Source organism: Camelina sativa, chromosome 19, assembly GCF_030686135.1.
Source record: "Camelina sativa cultivar CO46 ecotype springtype chromosome 19, ASM3068613v1".
NCBI classification, from domain to species: Eukaryota; Viridiplantae; Streptophyta; class Magnoliopsida; order Brassicales; family Brassicaceae; genus Camelina; species Camelina sativa.
Window position 1 is genome coordinate 16,950,642 of NC_141898.1, and position 21,032 is coordinate 16,971,673.

At 37.5% G+C, this 21,032-nt stretch overlaps 1 long non-coding RNA gene, 1 other non-coding gene and 2 pseudogenes across 2 annotated transcripts; 3 read left to right on the forward strand and 1 right to left on the reverse strand.

The window, feature by feature from the left end:
- The first annotated feature begins 2,756 nt into the window (after positions 1-2,756).
- On the forward strand, positions 2,757-5,448 carry LOC147920690 (uncharacterized). Its single transcript, XR_015590871.1, has 2 exons — positions 2,757-4,073; positions 4,220-5,448. It is a non-coding gene; the product is annotated as an uncharacterized LOC147920690 (long non-coding RNA).
- Positions 5,449-7,004: 1,556 nt separating this feature from the next.
- Positions 7,005-7,111, reverse strand: LOC147920691 (small nucleolar RNA R71). The gene has a single exon (XR_015591903.1). It is a non-coding gene; the product is annotated as a small nucleolar RNA R71 (small nucleolar RNA).
- Positions 7,112-14,866: 7,755 nt separating this feature from the next.
- Positions 14,867-15,922, forward strand: LOC147920692 (uncharacterized; annotated as a pseudogene).
- A 368-nt stretch (positions 15,923-16,290) lies between these two features.
- On the forward strand, positions 16,291-17,572 carry LOC104768099 (uncharacterized; annotated as a pseudogene).
- The last annotated feature ends 3,460 nt before the right edge of the window (positions 17,573-21,032 follow it).

Here is a 21,032-nt window from a genome sequence, read left to right on the forward strand (position 1 = left end):
AAATTTGACAATAATAATATTTGTAACGATGAGTATTTGGCAAAAGTTTTAGTGGGATATAATTTAGCTTTAGATTATTGTAATAATTGTTATAATATATTAAAAATATATAAATATAAATAAATGTATGAAGAAACTTAAATTATTTATAAATTTACTTTAAGAAATAAAATTTCTTTATATATTTTCAAAAAATTGTTTAAAGTTAAGAATTTATTTTCATCAACATTTTTTAAACCCGCACATCGTGCGAGCCCTTATCTAGTAAACAATAAAATACAATTATATTGATTATTTATATATTTACTAGTTTATTCATGCAATTATTATTATAATATAGAAATATATGTCTGATTTTATTGTGAACCGCAATTACTCTTTTCACCAATCAAATATTATTTCGTACCGCTTAATTTCTATTAACCACACTTGTCTCGCAAATATAAAATTTATCTTCGTATGTAATGTAACAATATTCATGAATGCATGGATATATATATATATATATATATATGAGTTTTTATACTAAATATATAAATCATTATAGATATATTTTATTATATTTTACCCGCAAATATACTAAAATGGCTAGAACTACAAAAGAGTGAAAACAGTTTACAAACATTATTGAATGATAAAAAAGATGTCATCTCATATAAAATTAAACTAACATTAGGTATTTCTTTCCTTTTAACTTTGTTGACGTCCTTCACCATCTACATCTCTTCTTTTTCCATTTTTTTAAAATATATTTTTCATAAGAGAAATTAAACTTAACATACCAAGATATAACTCTGTTTAATTTTAAATTCTAAACTCTAAGGAGAGGTATTGGTTTAGGATTTAGAAAGAATTTTAATGACTTTAAAAGTTAGGTAAAATATATTGTTATTCAATCAAGACTTTTAAAAACTCTTTAAAAATTTGGTGTTATTGGTTGTGGATTTGTAAAAAGTTATCTAAAATCTTGATAAATCTAGTGTTATTGGATTAAGAGTTTTATAAAGTCATTAAAAGTTTTATGTTATTCGAGTAAAACAAAAGAATCTTGGATTGTTAATGAATTCAAATTTTATGTTATTGGTTTAGAATTTTATATCATTTCCTTCATAACAAAAGTCATGAAAACTCTTTCATCAAATAGAAAGATTTTACAAGATTAGAAAAAACAAATCATCAAGATTTTAAAAAACTTCCTAAACAATCTCTTAGAATCCTTCATTTTTAACTTTCAATTTTCTATGATTCTAACAATCAGCAAAAACATAAAGTCATTAAAATTCTTTCTATTATTCTCAGAACCCAATTCGACATGTAATCTCTTTTAATTATAAAATCTAAACCTAATTTTCATTTGTCAATCCAAACCGACATATAATCTTTTTTAATATAAAATCTGAACTCTAATTCTTATTTATCAACCCAAACCGACATATAATTTTGTTTAATTATCAAATCTAAACTTTATTTATAAACCCAAACCGACATATAACCTTGTAAATCAAAACTAAATATTATATTATTAGTTTTTTAAATAAAAAAATCTTTTTATTAGGTGACATAATCCGATTTGTCAACCCAAATTTAAGTATTTTCCAACATTATTACATTTTGAAGGTTTAGAAAATATTATTACTTCTGAATTGCATCGAGATAGTTTATGAATATGCATTGTGGTAACGTCATGTTGGTTAATTTACCTAGGATTAATTAAATGGTTGGTTTGCTGATTTTTTTTTTAAAATCTAGGAGAAATTGGTGAGTGAATTGTGGTATAAGATGCTTGGGTGCTCTACTTCAGGATCTCGGTGAGTTCCACGGACAACTCTTGAATTCGATAAAGAAAAGTCTGGTTTAACTATTCTCCTTAAAATACTTGAATTGATGATAAAATTTGCAAGGGAGTATTTTAAACCGGCCATTTGTTCGTGTATAAGATTTGAACAAGTCCTCTTCTTTTGGCTCGGTAATGGATGAAATGATCCAAGTGAACTCTTGTCCAGAAAACTTCTATCCGTGTCCGCTAGTAATGCGCCTATCAAATCTCTACCTTATATACTAGAGATATTTTAGTTCACACCAACTTGCAATGTGGGACAAAACCTACTTCGTCCAATTTTGTGCGTTAATTCCATGCTACTCACGTTGAGCATCTACTTTTCCTTCAAAAGTACTTCATTCTTGTCATCTGTGTGCGTTATAAGAACATTGCCAAAAACTGCATGGAAAATTATATGTGGAACAGTGGAACGTATTAAAAATAAGTCACAACGTTAAGAGTTGTAATTCGACATACGAATTTACAAAAAGAATCATATTAGAATTAGATCCAAGGATTTGTTTAAGAGAAGTGTAGTTTCGATCATTCATAAGGACAAAAAAACTTTACCAAACACAAAACTTTGAGAGGTGAGTGGTGGAGGATAAAAAGAGAATTTTTATGTAAATTGAATATTTTAGTTATAGGTTAAACTTTTATACTAAAAAGTATGAAATATTAATTGAGATATAACTCAATTATTCTATGTGCTCCGTTTGACTTAATCTTCTTACTTTTCTTAAAGTAGACCTGCTCTAATAATTGGTCAATCCTTATGAAAACCACGTTTCACTTAGTCACTTATGTAATTTTTTTTATAGATGATACTATTAGTATAATAACCAACTGTTATTTAGGATAATTAGATTTGAGTCTATCACAAAGATACTGGATCCCTACTAGTATATATATGTTATGCATATGATCAATAATAATTAAGCTTTCACAATTTTCTATATGGTATCAAAGCATATCTGATCTTAACCTAAATTTCTTTTTTCTTCCGCCTCCTCCTCTAAAGGCTGATACTTTCTTCTTCCTTTGTTTTCTCTTTTCTTTTTTTCTTTCCTTTTCTCAATGGCAAAAGAAGGCTCCTCTGAATCGGCTGAATCAGTTCCGATCTTCCCTAAATCCACTTTGATATCTTTTAACATGTCCAACATCACCAAACTTACTCCGACGAATTTTCTCATCTGGAGATTGCAGGTTCGTGCTCTCCTAAAGGCGCATGAACTTCATTGGTTCATTATTGATGAACCTTGTATCCCTGAGGAGACAGTAAAATCTTCTAACGGCACCGCCGTGACCAATCCAGAGTTTGCCACCTAGCAACGCCAAGACAAGATGCTGTACAACTCTCTCCTTGGCTCACTCTCCCTTGCGATTCAACCAATAGTCGCCAGAGCTACCATGTCTCGAGAAGTATGGCAGATTCTCCGCTACACCTATGACAAACCATCCTGTGGCCATATCAAGCAACTAAAATAAGAAACCAAACAAATCACCAAGGATAATAAGTCAATCAATGAGTACATGAGACTAATTGTTGACAAAACTGATCAACTTGCTTTTCTGGGTGCTGCTATGAAACATGAAGACCTGCTTGATGTTGTCACATGTGGTCTTGGTGATGACTACAGAGCAATTGTGGAGATGGTTAATGGTCGTGATGTCCCAATTTCAATTGATGAGATCCACGAGAAGCTTAACAATCGAGAGAATACCTTGCGTAGTGAGGAACTCATCCCCAACTCTACTCCTATCATGGCTAACGCCACCCAGTTTTGATCACAACCAAGACGTGGTGCCTTTTCTGGTACTCGTGGAGGCTACTCACCTTCCCGTGGCGGCTACTCACCTTCCCGTGGAGGTTTCCATCCTCCTCGTCCATATCTTAGGAAGTGTAAAATTTATGGAGTGTCGGGCCATGGAGCAAAAAGATGTCCGCAATACCAGCATCAGGGTGTCTCCACCCCACTTCAACAATAATATTCACCTCACCAAGCATCTTTGTATCGTCGTGTCCTTCCATTGCCTGCCTCTGCTCCACATCTGCCTCTTCCGTCTCCACAGTGGCCCAACCAGGCGCATCATACGACTGCAACCTCTCCAGATATGTATCCATGGCTTCTTGACAGTGGTGTTTCGCACCATATTGCTAGTGACCTGGCCAATTTGTTGCTTCACTCTCCTTACACTGGGGACGAGAGCGTGACTGTTGGAAATGGAGCTAATCTCCCTATTACATATACTGGTTCAACCATTCTTCCTTTACCTTCTCGTTCACTTCATCTTACCAATGTTTTATGTGTGCCATCGATAAGCAAAAACCTTATCTCAGTGAACAAACTGTGCAAAGCAAATAATGTTATAGTATAATTGTGTCCTTTTGATTTTCAGGGGAAGGATCTCAGCACGGGGACAACTCTACTCAGCACGGGGACAACTCTACTCAGCGGAAAAGCCAATGAGGGAGTGTACGAATGGCCTTTGAAAGACACTCCACCCATCTCTGCCTTTTTATTTTCCAAGTCTTCATTCGCTGATTGGCACTCTTTCTTAGGACATCCACATTCTCATACACTTCGCCATATGATTTATAGTTTTTCTTTACCTATTTCAAATTCAATGTCGTCTTCTCTTATTTGCAATTCTTGCTCCAGTAATAAAAGTCACAAATTGCCTTTCTTTTCATCGACTCCTGTCTCAAAAGCTCCTCTTGATATTATATTCTCTGATGTCTGGACATTACCTATTCTTTCGGTTGATGGTTATAAATACTATGTCATCTTTGTTGATCACTTCACCCGGTACTCACAGTTGGACCCACTGAAAACAAAGTCTCAAGTCGTTCAAGTTTTCCCTCTTTTCAAGTCTTTGGTTGAAAACCGCTTAAAGACCATTATCACCACCTTATACTCTGATAATGGTGGAGAGTACATTGCTCTCACATTTTCTTGGTACACCCGACATCTCGCAATTAACAACACATTTGCACACTCCATAACACAATGGAATTGCTGAGCGTCGCTGATAACTCTCTAATTTCCATGTTTTAAGCATCCTTTTTTGTCCATATTTTGCATTATATATACCCTAACCTTAGCATTTTTCGGTCATTAACCGTAGGAATCCGCATTTAGGCTATTTAGGGTGTTGCATTCTTGCTTTTGCACATTTTGGATGAAAACAGGTGCTTTAGAGTCTAAAATGGGGAGAAACAAGGTCAAATCCGAGCATGTACCCGAAGGAGCTTATGAGCAGGAAGAACAGTCCGAACCTCAACCCGATCAAGGAAGATCCGAGAGAAGGAAGAACAACCCAAAGACCTATTCGAGAAGTAACCCGACCTCATCCTCGAGCACCGCCTCGAGCAGAGCTTCGGGCAGGACTGGGCAGCTAGGTTTAAAGGGTTTCCGTATATAAACCCCCCTCTTCTTCCTCTCGCAGAAGCACGCCGCAGACCCTCAGAACAGAGAGCGAGAGCTTCTGAATGAGAGACTGAGCGATTCAAACTCTTTTTTTCCACTTTGTTAGGATTTATTTTTCATTTCTTTTGCTATTCTTTTAGATTTCGATTCTGTACTCTTCTACTCTATTTCTATTTTCAATACAATGCAATTTTCGTTTATTTGTATTTTTATGTTTCTGCAATAAGATCTGAGTAGTGAAACAAAGTTTTTAGGGATAGGATAGACAAATATGTGTTCTTGATCGGTTAGGATGTCTTAGCTTGATTGTTTATGTTATATAAATTCCTTTCTAGATTGGTGTTCTTAATGCTATTTTCAGACCGAGAGGTTGAGAGTAGATCTAGGGTGTTTTGCCATCGATAGATGTTGTTGAAATGCTTGAATCAATCAATGCTAGAGATTACTCACTTAGCCTAAGAGATTAGATGTGTAAGGAGTTTATTGACAATAATGAATCGGTTTGTATTGCCTGCTTGGTCATGTTTCTCCAACGAGAGTTGGGTAGGGGAGTGATCAAGGTTGATTGTTTCTATCATGAGAGTGTTTTAACAAGATTTTAGAGATTCATTGTCTAGGGAATATTTGCTTGTGGCATGTAGGACATCCATACTGGTCAGGAAAGAAGTCGATTACCCCATCCTTAGGAGCTTTCGCATCTTGATTGTTTACGTTTTTATTCATAACTCGACCCTATACCTGAACTGGTACCCGATCACCAGCTTCATGTACACCTTCGAGCTGTTTATACTCTTCTTCTTTACCCGATCACTCCACCCGATCCTGTACTCGAATGGTTGCATCGAGTTCTTAGGTCGTATGGTTCTTGTTTATTTAATTTCTTTTAATTATTTTAGGATTGTTAGATCAAACCCCATTATTGCTTGGCTTGACTTGCATAGTTCTGATCATATCTCATCTGCTAGCATAACAACCATTTGGATTGATAACCCTTTGTACTACAACTGCATAGGGAATTGATACCCTCAGTGAAAATCCTATTATCAATTTGGCACCGTTGCCATTTGGTTGTTTCTTGTTACAGTTAGGATTTTAGCACTTGCTAGATCAAGTTCTTTTTATTATTATTTGTTCTCGGTACTGACTGTTCGCTTGTGTGTTTTGGATGTTAGGTGAACCTACGCGACCCCCTACCTGATCCACCACCCGAACCTCTACCCGAACCTGTCTACCCGAGCACCTGGTTGTGTGACTTTTCAGATTCTTGATCGAGTACTTGTATACTCCAACCGTTTGCCAAGAGAACCAAGACATCAATGGACAGTATCCGAGTAGAACAAGAAGAAGTGGGAATGGAAAACCCAAAGGATCAAACTGAACTTCAAAGGAGAAGGAAGATTGGTGATAGCGATGCTCGCACTACTCATAATCAAAGTTATGGTATAGTGCCTCCTGCTGTCCACAACACAACCTTCACAATCAAGAGTAGTCTGTTCTCAATGGTTCGGAGCAACATATTTCATGGACTGCCTACTGAAGACCCCCTTGCACATCTTGATGAGTTTGACAGGCTATGTAGCCTCACCAATATAAATGGAGTTAGTGAGGATGCCTTGAAGCTGAGATTGTTTCCTTTTTCTCTAGGAGATAAAGCCCATCAGTGGGAGAAGACTCTACCTCCTGGAAAAATCCCCTCTTGGATTGATTGTTAGAAGGTCTTCCTCGCAAAGTTCTTCTCTAGTTCAAGAACTGCATGTTTGAGGAACGAAATTTTAGGATTTCTCCAACATAATGGCGAGTCTTTCAGTGAAGCATGGGAGCGATTCAAAGGCTACCAGAGACAATGCCCACATCATGGATTCAACAATGCATCTTTGTTGAGTATCTTGTATAGAGTTGTTATTCCCAGTATCAGAATACTTCTAGACACAGCCTCCAATGGAAGTTTCATGAATAGAGATGTCGCTGAAGGTTGGGAATTAGTAGAGAATCTTGCTCAGTGCAATGGAAATTACAGTGAGGAATATGATCCCAGCTTAAGGGGAGGTGTTGATTCTGAGGAAGGGCATAGAAAGGAACTAAAAGCCTTATATGAGAAGCTTGAGAAGCTAGATAAACTCCTTCTAACCCAGAAGAAGCAAGTACATGTTGTTTGTGAAGATGAGCAGTTTATGGTCCCAAACTATCCTCCACAACAACCCAAGCATGCTCCTGCTCAAGATCAGGAGATGAAGAGTATGCTTCAGCAAATCATACAAGGTCAAGCTAATGGAGCTATAGAAACAAGTAAAAAGCTCACAGAGATGAATAACAAGATAGACTGCACATATGGTGCCCTTAATATCAAGATTGAAGCTTTAACCTGCCGAATGCTTCACTTAGAGAGCAAGAGTGCATCTCCTTCTTCTAGTCTATTCAATGGGACTGCAATTAACAATCTCAAAGAGTTTGCCACTGCCCAAACTATATCTCTCAAAGAACTACCTACAAAGCTCACCGTGGACAGTGACAACCAAGATGGGGAGGATTTTCTCCAACCAGAAGTGCAGAATGAGAAGTGAACTGAGCTTGCGACACCACTCGACCATACACATGTTCGAGTGCTTGATCGAGTCATTGCTCAAGATTCTGAATATCCAGTTCGGTTCATTCCTCCTCCATATCAGCTACCTTTGCCATTTCCAAGACGGTTCAAAGAGCAAATGGTGAAAAAGAACAAGGCTTATATTGATAAGCAAACAATGATGGTCTTGAGTCATGAACCTTTGTTAGAACATGCTGAAATGAAGGATACGCCACAAGTTAAAGAGCTTGAGCAGAAGAAGCCAACTATTTATGGGCAGACTTTCTGGATTAAACACAAAGGTCATGAAACTGAATCTGAAATCTTTAAGGGTGTAAATGGGCCAAAAGCAGAAATTTTCGCAGCATGTGAGGAAGTTCCAAGGAGAGCACGACCCCATAACTCGACCCCATGGTTGGGTTCATGTTCGGGTCCGTGGTCGGGTCATACTCCAGCTCTTCCAGAATGCCCAGATTCAATCTCCAAGCTTCCCCAACAGCTAGAGTCAAGTAATCTCGCATCTGATGGGTTGTCAGCACTTCAAACTACTAACATTCTCAAGGATTCTGTGAGGGAGTTGATAGATTCACTCAAGAAGGTGAGTGGAGAAATCAAGAAACTCCAAAGGAAAGTTAGTGGTTCTTCCTCAAAGAAAGCAAAGCAAGGGCTGTGTATAACCAGGAGGAATAACACTTTTAGCATTGATCCGGGAGAGGAAAAATGAAATCTTAGGGAATAGGGAGGACTCCATCTCCTCTCTATGAATCTTCTAAAGCATGAGAAGGGTGAAAAGTCAAGCTTAGTGACTTTAAACAAGCTCACTTGGGAGGAAGTCCCAAAGTGTTTTTGAATTCTAGGAACAAAAGACATATAACAGAAGTGTTAAGGGGATATTTGAATGAGCTAGAGCCTATCTGATGCCTAACCCGATGGGGTACTCGATCCCCTACCCGATGCATGACTCGGATCCTGGTCCGAGCAACAGGTCTGCGCACATCAATGAGATGAGCCAAAATCAGCAACCACTGGAGCTGAGAACAAGCCTGGGTATGCATTGGGAAGCGTGGAAGCTGCTGTGACTTCTTCCTTCACCAACCCATGAGGTACCAAATTCATCCAACCTTTGTAAGTAACATTGCATTAAAGTTTGTTCCATTTTGTGATTCTCAGATTTCTTTTTCAGACTTTTATTTACACAAGAGACTGTGTAATTTAAGTTTGGGGGAGGGTCTGAGAATGTGTTTACCATTGTGTTTTATTTTCTTATTTTCTTATTTCAAATTTTTGCATAATAGTTTTAGTCATTTGAGTCTGCATCTATTTGCATAAAAAACCCAAAAAATTTGAAATTTTTTATAAATTAAAAAAAAAAGAGAGAGTATTCATGTAGTTGCATTTACATATTAGAATTGAGTCTAGATTGCTTCATATACGATTTTCGCATATGCATTTTAGGGGACAATGATTAAAACTACCTTGTTTAAAGTCCAACCTTAGGATTGAAGTTATAACCCTTAATCACAGTTCATTGTTGCTAGATCAATCTTTGGAAAAAAATGAAAAATCTTTGTTTTAAAACCTTGCGTCTTTTGAAAGTTTCCTCCACTTTTGTGAAACTTGCTTGAACATTGTATCATCTCTATATTATTGGACTTAACCTGAACTTAAATTATCTTGCTTATGGAATTTGAATGCTTGCTCATGGTAACTCTAAACTCGGGTTAACACTCTAATTTAGCCAATCTTTTCGCTTAACCTGAAATTGTTTTTCGTACCCTTAAACCCAAACCTTTTCTTTCAAGCCTTGTTGTGAATTGTTGAGTGAGGCCTTTTCATTGTGTTATAGGTTGTGAAACCTTGAGAGTATTGAGAACGGCAAAGAACTGGCTCTTGATTTAGCTAAGTTAGATTCATTTGGACTAGCTAATAGAATCAGTTTTGAAAGATAGGTGGTTAGCATGATTATTTGGGGTTGGGCTGAGGAATAAAAGAGAAATCAGAGAAGAAAGTCCCTAAGGTTCAGTTTAATTAGCTCTAAGTCTCTAAGTAAAAAAAAAAAAGAGAAAGATCTTGCTATAGTCTCCTAGAAAAAATAATAATAATATAGAAATATTATTAGGAGTTTAGCAAAGAAAAAAAAAAAAGAGAGCTACATGTTTAAAGTTTAGATCTTAGGGATTGTAAAAAAAAAAGAGTTCAAATCAAAGTTATGGGTAGTTTTACTCTAGGGTATTGGATAAAAAGAAAGTGAATGAGAAAAGGGGTAGATCATCAAGAACTAAGCTTTGTATGCCTTAATTGTTCTCAATCTTAGATAGTTTTCACAACTGTCTAGCATTCTTTCTTTTGAGAGTGAGCCACCCAAAGTCATTGTTTGAAACCACCCTACCAAAAAGCCGTACCCTTGAAACCGATTGAGCTTGATTCACTTTCCATTTGCAAGAATTCGCCAAACACTTTAATGAATATGAAAGAGATGTTCTTTGGAATTGCAAGTCTTTAATTTTAGTTGGAGGTTGAACTAGATCGATGCATGGTAATAAGCATAGAAAAATATTTGTAAGTATGTTGATTGATCTTAGCACCATTAAACTATCTTTAAGGACAATAGCTTGAATCTTTCGCTTAGCATAAAAAGGTTATGAGTCCCCATTTTTGATCCGCATCCTCCTACTTCCTTGCTAGAGGACTAGCAAGATTTAAGTTTGGGGGTGTGATAACTCTCTAATTTACATGTTTTAAGCATCCTTTTTTGTCCATATTTTGCATTATATATACCCTAACCTTAGCATTTTTCGGTCATTAACCGTAGGAATCCGCATTTAGGCCATTTAGGGTGTTGCATTCTTGCTTTTGCACATTTTGGATGAAAACATGTGCTTTAGAGTCTAAAATGGGGAGAAACAAGGTCAAATCCGAGCATGTACCTGAAGGAGCTTATGAGCAGGAAGAACAGTCCGAACCTCAACCTGATCGAGGAAGATCCGAGAGAAGGAAGAACAACCCAAAGACCTATCCGAGAAGTAACCCGACCTCATCCTCGAGCATCATCTCGAGCAGACCCTCGGGCAGGACTAGGCAGCTAGGTTTAAAGGGTTTCCGTATATAAACCCCCCTCTTCTTCCTCTCGCAGAAGCACGCCGCGGACCCTCAGAACAGAGAGCGAGAGCTTCTGAACGAGAGACTGAGCGATTCAAACTCTTTTTTTCCACTTTGTTAGGATTTATTTTTCATTTCTTTTGCTATTCTTTTAGATTTCGATTCTGTACTCTTCTACTCTATTTCTATTTTCAATACAATGCAATTTTCGTTTATTTGTATTTTTATGTTTCTGCAATGAGATCTGAGTAGTGAAACAAAGTTTCTAAGGATGGGATAGACAAATATGTGTTCTTGATCGGTTAGGATGCCTTAGCTTGATTGTTTATGTTATATAAATTCCTTTCTAGATTGGTGTTCTTAGTGCTATTTTCAGACCGAGAGGTTGAGAGTAGATCTAGGGTGTTTTGCCATCGAGAGATGTTGTTGAAATGCTTGAATCAATCAATGCTAGAGATTTACTCACTTAGCCTAAGAGATTAGATGTGTAAGGAGTTTATTGACAATAATGAATCGGTTTGTATTGCCTGCTTGGTCATGTTTCTCCAACGAGAGTTGGGTAGGGGAGTGATCAAGGTTGATTGAGTCTATCACAAGAGTGTTTTTACAAGATTTTAGAGATTCATTGTCTAGGGAATATTTGCTTGAGGCATGTAGGACATCCATACTGGTCAGGAACACTTAGGAGTCGATGACCCCATCCTTAGGAGCTTTCACATCTTGATTGTTTACGTTTTTATTCATAACTCGACCCTATACCCGAACTGGTACCCGATCACCAGCTTCGTGTACACCTTCAAGCTGTTCATACTCTTCTTCTTTACCCGATCACTCCACCGATCCTATACTCGAATGCTTGCATCGAGTGCTTAGGTCGTGTGGTTCTTATTTATTTAATTTCTTTTAATTATTTTAGGATTGTTAGATCAAATCCCATTATTGCTTGGCTTGACTTGCATAGTTCTGATCATATCTCATCTGCTAGCATAACAACCATTTGGATTGATAACCCTTTGTACTACAACTGCATAAGGAATTGGTTCCCCTTGGTGAAAATCCTATTATCAGACGCTATCGCCATATTGTCGAAACTAGGCTTGCTCTTCTCTTTCATGCGGGCATTCTACCAACATACTGGACGTACTCGTTTGCTGCAGCAGTGTACTTAATTAACCGCTTCACCAGACCTAATCTGGTGAACACATCACCGCACCAGCTTCTATTTCAGTGAACACCAAATTATGCCAAACTACGCATCTTTGGTTGCCTCTGCTACCCCTTGCTTTGTCCCTATGGCCTGAATAAATTTGCTGCCAAGTCCAAACCGTGTGTATTCTTGGGTTACTCTCTGAGTCAGAGTACATATTGTTTTCTTGATGTTGAAAGTTCTCGTGTTTATGTCTCATCATGTCGAGTTTCATGAGTCCTTTTTCCCTTTCCAAAAACTTTCCAAACACTCCTACTCATCGACTATTTCTTTTATATCTTCAGACACGACATCATCATCTCTTGTTCCTGTGTTTCATCGGCCACTCGACCAGTTCGCGTGCCCAGCTCCTTCACCCGCAACAACAACATTGACACAACCGACCACCATTCCACCAGATTCTTTAGTGTTAATTGCATCACCACCAGCAGCTGCTGCTTCTCTGGCTCCGTCGTAGCTGGTTAACACTCATTCTATGCTCACACGGTCCAAAAATAACATTGTAAAACCAAATCCTAAGTATGGTCTCACTGCCTTTCTAAAAGAAGTCGAGCCTGAAAATCACATACAAGCTCTCAAGGATGAGCGATGGCATAGAGAAATGAGTGATGAATATGATGTGTGTGCTCACAATGATACTTGTGAATTGGTTGATCGGTCAATGGCTAAGAATATTGTTGGTTCCAAGTGGGTTTACCGTGTCAAACGCTTGCCAAATGGAGATGTTGATCGGTTTAAAGCTCGCCTGGTCGCTAAGGGCTTTCATCAACGTCCGGGTATTGATTTTCATGAGACCTTCAGTCCTGTCATCAAGCTGCCACGATCTGCATGATTCTTGACACGGATTTAGCACATAACATGCCCTTTAAGAAACTGGATATCAACAACGCGTTCTTTAAGGTCCGCTTGAAGAGGAAGTGTTCATGGTTCAACCAATAGGTCTTGTTGACAAAGAACATCCCAATCACGTTCTTCGGCTCAAGAAAGCTGTTTATGGTATCAAACAAGACCCCTGGGCATGGTATAATACATTGAAAGACTGTCTCCTTAGTATTGGCTTCAAGAACTCGGTTGCAGATGCTTCTCTCTTTATTCTTCGCACCAGCTCTGCCTATGTATATTTTCTTGTTTACTTTGATGATATCATCATCACGGGTTCATCCATGGCTGAGATCATCCACAATATGTTAAGGATGTGGCTGGAGGTTTTTAGCAAATTATGCAGCGATCTCAAAGAAGAATATGGTTTGTGCGACACATCTAACATGTCTTCCAAAGAGAGTGTGGCTATGTTTCTACACATGTGTGGACATAAAATAACACAAAGGAATGCAATGCGTACATTCGGGAATTCAGCTGAGACAGTCTCCAAAAAATTTCATGAAGCTCTTGATGCATTCGTGTTGATGGCCACTAATATGTTTGCACCAAATCTTACAGCTCTTACGCAAGTTCATCCAAAATTGCAAGCTGACCGACGTTATTGGACACATTTTAAAGGATTTATCAGTGCAATTGATGGAACACATGTACCCGTCATGGTTTATGGACAACATAAACAAAGATACTGGAATAGGCAAGGCGATACAACTATGAACATCCTCGCAATATGTAACATAGACATGATGTTTACATATATTTATGGTGGTATTCCCGGATCTGCACATGATGCCAAAGTTCTCTCGCTTGCCATGGAAGGTGATTCTGATTTTCCACACCCATCTGATGGTAAATATTATCTCGGAGATTCGGGATATGCATTACGTCATGGATTTCTTTGTCCATATAGAGGAGAACGATATCACCTATCTGGTTTTAGAAACCAACAAGAGAGAAGTTATAAAGAAATGTTCAATCACCGTCATTCATTACTTCGATCTGTTATTGAGAGAACATTTAGGTGTTGTTCGTTTCTTCATTCGGATGAATCTTCTCAAGAGTTGGGCTCTTTCTCTCTCTCAGCTTTAACGAAGCTTTGTTCTCTCAGAATCTCTCATCGCTTCATCGTTGCATTGTCTCTCCCATTCATCGCTTCATCTCTCATCGCTTCATCGTTTTGGTAAGTTCTCTCTAACAGCTCCGATATCTCTAATAGCTCTGATCATCTCAGATTGATTTGGTTGGTGTTTGATCGAACTCTGTGTAAGATTTTGTTGTTTGCTATACTTAGTTTTTGATTCTGCATTTGCTTCCTTTGATTTCAGCTGGTGGCTTTGTCCAAATTTCACTAGTTTTGAAATGTGTTCATGTTTGATTTAGGTGATACTGCTTCAGAGTTTGATTTAGGTGATACTGCTTCAAAGTTTGACAATGTGTTCATGTTTGAATGATTAGAAGTGTTTACTAGGTTTAGGAATTAACAGTTGATTGGTTTTGATGAGTCTAGAGCTTGTAGTTGTTGATGCAAACCACATGTTTGATGAAATGCATCACAGAATCAGGTTGGTTTTGATGAGTCTAAAGCTTGTTTTAGTGCTATTTTTGTATGAACTGGTTTGGTTTTGCTCTCTTCTGTTTTTGTTTATAATGCTTTGACAGCAAATATATACAAACATTTTGAATTTGGCTTGATCTTGTGAATGTTTTTAGACATGGGTTTGTGTTTATTTATATCCCTCTGTTTGACAATTTTGTTCTTTGCTATACTTTATTTTGGATTCTGCATCGCTTCCTTTGATCTTAGTTGGTGGGTTGGAATAATTAGAAGTGTTTTTTAGTGTAGGACTTAGAACTTCTTCAAAAAAACAATGACAACTATCCCTGACACTGATGTGAGTATCTTCCCCTCTAAACTCATATTTTAGTTAATGCAGTTTTGTAGTGTAGATTGATTTTATACAAAAGTGTATGTTTATATCACTTAAGAATCTTGCATGGAGTGATGAGCAAACCCGTTTCTATCTCCAACTAAGAATTGATGAGAAGCTTAAAGGAAATATAAGAAAACAGAATGTGAATGATGCTGCAAGATAATCGATTTCGTCTTTGGATCTTCGTTTTATGATGAATGATTTATCTGAATCATCTTCTAGATAGCATGCATCTTTTATGATAAACAATGTTCAGCGATATCAGATCTATGAATCCAGTGATCATTGTTTGGTATACTCTGCGGATATCTAAATAGCATGCATCACTTTTTTTGTTCTCATTGTTTTGTTCAGGAAAGGCCAAGAGCTAAGAAATAAATTAAACCAGTTGCATATGTGGATTTGATGGAAAAAGTCTTTGGTACAGTTCATATCAGTGGAGCTGAGGGTTGGTCTTCACAACAAGGAGAAGAGTAGTTATACGCAATGCATCAGAATCAAGATGATGATCCTGATAATGATACTGAATGGTAATTCCTTTCTACTCAAGATGTTGATCCTGATGATGATGGTGGATCAATGCAAATCCTTCCTACTTAGAGCAATATTGGTAATGGTTTCTCAGTTTCCACTGTTAACATTGGTCCCTCATCTTCAAGTAAGTCAAGGGCTAATAGAAAAAGATCAAGGTCTGCAAAAGCATGAGAACGTGTAGCAGAAGTTATTAAGAACAGTGTTCAATCACAGGACAATATTCTTTCCCACAAGAACCGACTAATATAGAGCCACCCTGAGTTTAGTTGTTACCAGCTTCGAGCTTTGAAGGTTCTACACTCTCTGTATGCTATAAGATTGTGGTCTCTCTTATACAGAGCATCAATTCAGCATCTGAAGCAAGATATTTCTAATCGCCAGACATTTTTATTCTATGAAGATGATGAGAATAAGGTTCTCTACTTGGAGTTTGCAACTGGTGAAAGCAGGGATGCATGACAAAACTTGAAGTTCTCAACATTTTTATTGTTTTTGTAAACCTAATATCTACTCTTATGTTTTTTATAAACTCTAGAGTGAGTATGTTTACAACTATTGTTTTATGTTTTCTGTAAACTCTAGTGTTTAACTTTCAATTCCTATGAGATTTTATTATGTTTATTTGAGATTTCATCATGCTTATTTTAGATTTCATTATGATTACTTGAGATTTCATTATGTGTATTTGAGATTTTATGATGTTTATTTGAGATTATCTTTCAATGTCCTACTAATTTTGGTCACATGTCTATCACTTGGAATTAAGGAGCAGTCCTTGAAGGTCTTTTAATATAGCTTCATTCAAGTTCTTTCTAAGATTATTCATTATGCAGGTACGAATGATTCAATTAAGTTTCATGCTTTAGAATGTAATATGTGTTCATGTTTTTGTTTAAATTGTAGGAAACGTTTAGGTGTTTGATTGAGGATAATGATATGGATTTGGTATTAGAGGAGGAAAACTACATGTATGCTCTTATAGAAAAAATGTATGGATTGAAGGAAGTTAATATTGACAGACAATTAGTGAGGACAAACAGAGGTGAAGGTTGGCATCATGTGCAGCGGTTTATATTCGAGTCTAAGGTACAATGCTTTGATATTCTACGCATGAACCAATCAACATTTAGGAGTTTATGTAGGAATCTATCAGAACAACCTAAGTTAGAGGGATCTTGCCATATTTTTCTTGAAGAGAGTGTTGCGATGTTCTTAGAGATGGTTGCACAAGATCTAATTGTACGCGTCATAGCTGAGCGATATCAACATTCACTTGATACATTGAAGAGGAATTTGGATGATGTTTTAAGTGCTCTATTAAAACTTGTAGCATATATAGTGAAACCTACAAGGGATGATTTGACAAGTGTTAGTCGTTTTCTAGTAGATGATAGCCGGTATATATATGCCTTATTTTAGAGACTGCATTGGTGCCCTTGATGGTAATCATATGCTAGTTCGTCCTCCATCAAGGAATGTGGAGCCATTTAGAAGTCGAAAAGCAGAAGCAACAATGAATTTGCTTGCAATATGCAATTTCAGTATGAGGTTTACTTATGCTTATTTGGAGTTCCCGGGAGAGCACATGACAGAAAAGTACTAACATATTGTGCTACACAAGAAGCTTCTTTCCCTCATCCTCCGCCTGGAAAATACTATTTAGTCGACTCAGGTTATCCAAATAGAAGTAGTTACCTAGGCCCTCACTGTAGAGTTAGATATCACCTAGACCAGTTCAGCAGAGGAGGACCACCAACCAACAATAGGGAACTGTTTAACCGTAAACATTCTGGTTTGAGATCGGTAATTGAGCAGACTTTTGGTGTTTGGAAGGCCAAATGGAGAATTTTTGACAGGAAGCACCCTAGGTATGAGCTGAATAAATGGATTAAGATTGTGACAGCAACAATGGCTCTCCATAATTTTATCAGAAATTCACAGGAGGATGATATTGATTTTTTACATTGGGAAGTGGTGGAATCATATGAACATCATGGTGATGAAAACGATGGACATGTTCCATACATACCTGCTGGTGATAGAATGATGGAAGATATGCGTGATTCTATCACTATGGAGATGGCAGAACGAACTAGACTTCCATATTAGAAGGTTTGTGATCATTTTGGCTCTTATCTGTTTTATACAACTCCATTACGTTCCATACATATCCAATAGTCCTACTATGGTTTGTTTCCATTTCCCCTTTCTTTAGTTTTGTAATATCTCATAAACTAGGCTTTAAGTTATGTTCTTTACATGTTATACTTGCGTTAAGATGATGTAGTGATGATGAGTTTAAATTGAGAATTAGATTGTGTGAAGTAGTGAGCCAAACCGAGAGAGGATTTGGGATTGTCACTTAGCTTTAAGTTATGTTCCACTTGTTTAAAGGTTGTGGGTTAAGTGGAATGATTTCAGAACAAGAGAGTGTTATTGTTTGTTATAGTTACCTCTTGCTCGGCTTTAGTGAGATTCATGATGATGCATTCTTTTTCCTTTTCAAATTTCTCTTGCAACAGTCCTATTATGGTTTTTGCAGTCTCATTTTTGATTTTGGTTCTGATTTTTGCAGTCTCTTAGTAACTCTGAATTTATTCATTAGTTTTGCAGGAAACATTTGGGAGTTGGATTATTACACAGATTCTTTTCCATTCCAAGCCAAAATTGATTCCTCTGCTTCAATCCTAAGTCTCTCGCTCGTGTTCATGAGCAGTTCAGTTTCTTTCCTAATTTCATCGTGTTTCTCTTTCCATTGCTGAGACTCCAACCTCAAAGCCTCGAGCTCTGTTTCTGCAATTACAAGCTTCTCCTTCGCTTGGCTACAATCAGTAGCCACCTCTTGTAACGCACGTGAACCGAGTTTGGTTTATGGAGGTTGGTGTCGACCGACACCAAGGGGGTGTCGACCGACACCAAGGGGGTGTCGATCGACACCATATTGTTTAAGGTTATCGGTTTGGTTTGTTCTCCAGTTTTGTGCGGTTTAGTGGTTTTGGAGAAACCCTAAAGTTCCTATAAAAAGGAGAACGCCCACTTGGTGATGGGGGGGGGGGGGGAGGTTCCTCTCCCTGCCGTTTTCTGTCCTTGGAGGAGAAGGGAGAGTTGTGGTTATCTCTCTTGGAAGGAGGGACAATGGAGATGGTTTGGGGTTGGTCAGTAGAAGGAAAGAGGCTGAGATGTGTTGTTGAGACATGGAGGAGGGAAGGGAAGCACCATTGTTTTTTTAGTGTTTGTTGTTCCTTGCTCAAATTCGGTCCTAATCCAAGGTAACTAGATGTTATGGTTTTCGTCTAGAGGATTGATATAGTTAATATGAATTTGTGATAGGTAAGATGGATTGAGAGAATACATGTGTTGTTTTCTATTGCTATTGTCTCTACGAATGTGTAGTTTATGTGATTAATCGATTAGGGAATCAATAGTTGTGAAGATTTATAGTTTTGGGGCCAAGAGGGGCTGAAGAAGACAGTTAGGTCGTGGTTGCAGGCATGGTGTCGTTCGACACCATTGTGGTGTCGCCGGTCGACACAATCAGCTGCAGACGACTGCTCGAACTAGTTCAGGATGGCCACTTTAGAGCAACGTTTGAAGAATGAAACAGAGTCCGATTTGGGTGAAATTTGGTGGAGAGCTTCGTGGTTTTATAGGGTTAATATCCAATGGTGGATTTGTGGAATGTACAGTTAGTTTGTGTTTTAATTCAAAGTTAGTAATGACGTTTTCCATGGTTGTTTTGTGGCAATGTTGGGGTGTCGATCGACACCAGCATTTTGTCATGTGTTTGGCTCGTAGGAAAGTTAGTTTTGGATGAGAAAAGTTTGACGGAGGTGATGTCAAGGGCGTCGGTGTCGACCGACACTGGTAGGGTGTCGACTGACACCATGTGTGTTGGTTCGTAAGTGGTGCGATGGGTGACGTTCGACACCAGGTGGAGGTGATGTTCGATACTAGAGGAGTTGATAGTGAATTAGAGTATTCATAGAGAAGTGTTGTCCGTGGCTGGATGGAATCAAATATTCCAGCCCACATCTCTTGTTACTCGGTCGCTAGGGGTGGTTGGTTCTGCGACTCAGTAACTAGATGAGGTAGGGTTTGGTGTATTTGCGAGAGTCTTTGTAAGGAGCAATTTCTACGCCGGTTTTCTCGTCGGAATTATGGGGTTCCAGTGGAATCATTTTCATCAATCCTGTGCGGGGATTGGGAATCTGGGTGCGGTCATTTCACCTCTTTCCGCAATCACAAGTCTTTCTATTGTAAAAACTTACAAAAAATTGTTATAAATAATTTACATTGGCATAACATGTTTTATATCTTATAAAAAAATTGATATAAATAATTTATATTGGGATTTCTAGAGTTTTTGTTTGGTTTTGAATGAAAATTTATGTATATATATTTTAGATCAATATTTAAAAGTAATATGGTTAAGATTAAGATTAAAAAATTGTTATATAAAAACATGGGTATTTTAGTCATTATTCTAATCAAATCTATTTAGATGAGAATGTAAATAAACCAAACAAACACATTTTCATTCGGATGCATCATCCAAATGAACAATTTTTTTTTTTGTTTGTTGAGTTATTTGACATTCAAATAAATCATTTGGATGAAGCTTTTGAATGTATCATTTGAATGAAAATGCAAAATGATGAAACGAACAGGGCCTTGGAGTATTGAAACGAAAATGGCAAGTCATGAGAGATGACGGAGATATAAGCTCGAGAAAAATGGTCGTGGCGACTATGTCCCTCCATAATTTTGTTCGCAATTCACATATTGAAGATCCTGATTTTTGGTCAGAATGCGTGCATGCCCTAAATAAGGAAGAACTTCCAAATGTGATGGAACTAGACGTTAGTTCGAGACAATACATGGAAGGTTTCCATGATGAGATTGCTAATGCTATGTGGGCTAGTCGTCGTTAATTTTTATATTTTTGCATTATTTTAAATTTAAAGTTTCTACAATCAAAGCATTTACAGTCAAATTCTCTGCAGCTAAAATTTTAAAGTCAAAGTCTCTACAGCTAAAAGTAACAATCATTACCTTTTTTTTTTTGTCAAACAACTTGCTTTTCATTCAATCCAGAGAGAAACAATTACAACGCAGAGGACTAAGAGTCCCAAAGTTTAAAAGATTACAATAGAAGACATCCCCCAATGCCATAAAATGAAAGATAAGAGTTATTGATTTCAATTCCAAACGAGCTATGAACCAATGGCTTGAGAGGCCAGTAGCACATGTGAGATCATGGTGAATCGAGAGGTCATCCTCGAGGATATCGAAGGACGAAAGCTTGGTCATGGTCATATGACAAAGTGACATTGATGAAAGAATCAATGCTTTCATTCTCACCGGAGCGAGAGGCACTACCCATAGTAGCAAGATAACAAGGATCTAGGTGACTATGGTGTTTTAGTCACTGAAGGGTTGCTTTGAGTCCCAAAGCACAAGGAGTGGATCTCTTCGATATAACACAATATAATATATTTGGTATGGGATCCGGTTGAAGGGAGTGATTATAAACCGATGCTTGACATCATCAAATGACCAGCTTGAGTGA